The sequence below is a fragment of the Triticum urartu genome, chromosome 3 (assembly GCF_003073215.2).
Source record: "Triticum urartu cultivar G1812 chromosome 3, Tu2.1, whole genome shotgun sequence".
Taxonomy (NCBI): domain Eukaryota; kingdom Viridiplantae; phylum Streptophyta; class Magnoliopsida; order Poales; family Poaceae; genus Triticum; species Triticum urartu.
In genome coordinates this window covers 26,453,031-26,456,937 of record NC_053024.1, presented here as the reverse complement: position 1 = coordinate 26,456,937, position 3,907 = coordinate 26,453,031, and the positions used below count along the sequence as shown (strand labels likewise).

The window sequence follows — 3,907 nt, the reverse complement described above, 5'->3', positions numbered from 1 at the left end:
CCCATGTTGGCTCCCACATGTTCAACGATGATCTCATCGTATGAACCACGATGTCGGGGATTCAATCAATTCCGTATACAATTCGCTTTGTCCATCGGTATGTTACTTGCCCCAGATTCGATCGTCGGTATCCCCATACCTTGTTCAATCTCGTTACCGGCAAGTCTCTTTACTCGTTCCGTAACGCATGATCCCGTGGCTAACTCCTTAGTCACATTGAGCTCGTTATGATGATGCATTACCGAGTGGGCCCAGAGATACCTCTCCGTCATACGGAGTAACAAATCCCAGTCTCGATTCGTGCCAACCCAACAAATACTTTCGGAGACACCTGTAGTGCACCTTTATAGCCACCCAGTTACGTTGTGACGTTTGGTACACCCAAAGTATTCCTACGGTATTCGGGAGTTACACAATCTCATGGTCTAAGGAAATGATACTTAACATTAGAAAAGCTTTAGCAAATGAACTACACGATCTTGCGATACGCTTAGGATTGGGTCTTGTCCATCACATCATTCTCTCAATGATGTGATCCCGTTATCAATGACATTCAATGTCCATGGTCAGGAAACCATGACCATCTATTGATCAACGAGCTAGTGAACTAGAGGCTTACTAGGGGCATATTACGATCTATGTATTCACACATGTATTACGGTTTCCGGTTAATACAATTATAGCATGAACAATAGACAATTATCATGAACACGGAAATATAATAATAACCACTTTATTATTGCCTCTAGGGCATATTTCCAACACAACAATCTCCGAGATTGCCCCCTTGGTAGTGGCAATGGTTCGCACGCAGGTGGTCAACGGGAGACTGGTACGTGAGGCTCTAGGCATGCATGCTTGGATGAATGACGTAGTGGGTAACCTATGCACACAAGGTTTGACCCAGTTCATCGGGCTTTGGGAGATCATTTTAGAGGTGCAATTGGAGGATCATATGGAGGACCGTCCCATTTGGGCTTGGAACGAGTCGGGAGTTTACACAGCATCATCCGCTTATAAGATGCTTTGTGAGGGAGGAGTGAGATTTCACTCATTCGGAGCCATCTGAAAATGTTGGGCTCCACTAGCGTGCAAGATCTTCATGTGGTTAGCAGTTCAATACCGATTGCGGACATCGGATAAAAGGACGAGACATGGGTTGCAAGACCAAACATGAAGGTGCTTCTTATGCGACCAGGAGGAAGACACGGTGGACCATATTTTGCAGTAGTGCGTGTACTCGCGGCAAGTGTGGTTTTGTTCCATTGCTAGAATGGGGTTGAGGATTGAGCTTTGCCCGGCAAATGATTCTAGGTCGGTGTAATGGTGGATGGAAGCTAGGAAACAAATCCACAAGCAAACTCGGAAAGGGTTCGACACGTTCGTGATGCTTATCTGCTGGACTCTTTGGAAACAGAGGAACTCGAGGGTCTTCGGATCGGGACAGAGCAAGAATGAGGATGATACGGTGGACATGATCTTCGGCGACTTGAGGACTTGGGCCACGGCAGGAGCGTTTGGAGGACAACTAGTATCCAAGTAGTCGAGTAGCATGAGGGAGTGTAATGGAGGCTGGGTTAGGGTCGACTTGTGATGCCTAACTAGCAAATTTTGTAATCTCTTGTACATAACTTTCTCTCTTCTATAAAGCTAAGGTACGTCATTGACGTACCCTCGGAAAAAAATACTCCATATAGGATGTATATACATGGGAGAGCCAAAGGGTATTTCCAAGGACGGAAGCCTTAGTGAAAGCAATGAAGTTGATGGTAAAAGCAATGAAGTTGAGAGAAAGAGAATGAGCGGTGAGGAACAGACGCGAGAGGATTAGGTAAGCTGAGATATTTTTTAAGAAGAGAGGTGCTGGCTGCATCGTAGGATCACACCCCATCGCACGTTTCTCGTGTCACCGGCGCAAAAGCTTGAACATTTCCCATTTCTCATGGGATGTCATCGACCAGACTCTATATAAAGCCTATCCTTGTACCATTGCTAAGCTAAGAAATCAAAGCCATCTTGTTGTATTTCAGTTCTTTAATTTCCAGTAAGTAAATTGTCTTGTTATCCTACAAGAATTTATCCTCTTCATCATCTCTATCCTCGTCAAGATCAGATTTTTGTCCATCTCTCCTCGTCAGATCCATCGTGATCCTGACAGTCGTGTGTACAGGCGCCCCGCCATGAAGTGCCCTTCCGATTCCTCGGCTGGCCGTGATCCCTGCGCTCCTCCTCCCGCTTCTGCCGGTGGCGGCTCCAGCGAGCCAGCCAAGAAGCGGCAGCGGACCTCGAGCCCGAGCCAGGCTGAGGCATCCTCGTCCTCACAGCCTCCACCGGCGCCGCCGGGGGACGCGAGAGAGGTGCCGGATCTGGGGGAGGACGCGATGTTCGAGGTGCTGCGGCGGGCGGAGCCGCGGACGCTGGCCGCCGCGGCGTGCGTGAGCCGGGGCTGGCGGATCCTCGCGCAGGACGAGAGGCTGTGGGAGGCGCCGTGCGTGAGGGAGTGGGCCGACCTCGGCTTCTCGGAACAGCTGCTCCGCGACGTCGTGCTCTCTTTCGGCGGCTTCCGCCGCCTGCACGCCGTCTCCATCCAGGCCCGACGGCGGTTCGGCGTTGGCTGCGGGAACTGGCACGGCGTGCGGACGCCGGGACAGGGGAGGAGGAGGGGGGCTCCGTGGACCGACGACGAGCACAGGTGAGCACAGTGTTCTTCTGATCTCACTGTCTTGTGAGAGTGATTGCTCTGCTCCATCTATGTCATGCACACGACTAGTTAGTGATATAAATTTTCTTTCTTGAATTCACCATCAATCAATAGGATTTACATCATCAGAATAATTCAACCATGGAAGAACTGCTATACGAAACTGAATAAATTGTTCACTAGGAATTGATGAGATGTCCATGCAGTAAGAATTCGTGATCCATACTGGTTGTTGAAGCTGATCATGCCTTGTTCTTTGGCCAGGTTGTTCCTCTTAGGCCTGAAGACGTACGGAAAAGGGGATTGGAGGAACATATCACGCAACTTCGTGCGGACGAGGACGCCGACGCAGGTGGCCAGCCACGCGCAGAAGTACTTTATCAGGCTCAGCTCAGGGGCGGCAAGGAGGTCGAGCATCCACGACATCACCACAGTTCACCTGACAGACGACCAGCCTCCCTCGCCGTCCCAGTGATTGATGATCAACCAGTCCAGCGCACCGGCTCAGCGCGGCAACGGGGCAGTTCTCGCTGCCAGCCGACACCAAGCAGCATGGCGCGGCGAGCGCGCCCTTCAGTTTGCCGAACCGAGCTCTCGGGATGCCGAACTACGGCAGGGTTTGCAAGATCAAGGCCTGCAGTGTGGTCCTCTACATGATCAGCTGGCCGCGAACCGGAGTACCGAGTACGCTGTATTAGAAGATGCAAGCGCATCAGATGTCTAGTGTAATATGGCCCTTGCTGTAGTTTCACTGCCTGTATTATTACTGAAGTAAGTAATTGATTATGGGGATTTTTCAGAACATAGCAGAGAGAGTAGGTATGCTGGTGAGTGGTGATGCTTGGTAGTAGTCCATAAGTGTTGGTGTTGATACCAGTGGCGTAGCTAGGGGGTGGCCAGGGTGGTCCATGGACCACCCTGGAATTTCCCCATAGCTTGTATATAGTGTAGTAAAAAATATTTCTTTGAAAATAAATAAACTTATGTAAATATTTCTATTGATGGACCACCCTGATTTATTGGGCTGGCTACGCCACTGATACTGAGAATGTAAGGGGAAAAGGATGTCTAGAACTTGATGCTGTAGTATCTTGAGACAGACAGGGAATACTAGTGCTCAGTACTGATGATGCACATTGTCAAGTGACTTGTTTTCAATCTTCATGGATCCTGCTTTCTGGTCAGCTCATGTTATTGGAAACCTTA

The 3,907-nt window shown here is 49.6% G+C and overlaps 1 pseudogene; it reads left to right on the top strand.

Annotated features, from left to right (window-relative positions):
• Positions 1-1,811: 1,811 nt before the first annotated feature.
• LOC125542510 lies at positions 1,812-3,699 on the top strand (annotated as a pseudogene).
• The last annotated feature ends 208 nt before the right edge of the window (positions 3,700-3,907 follow it).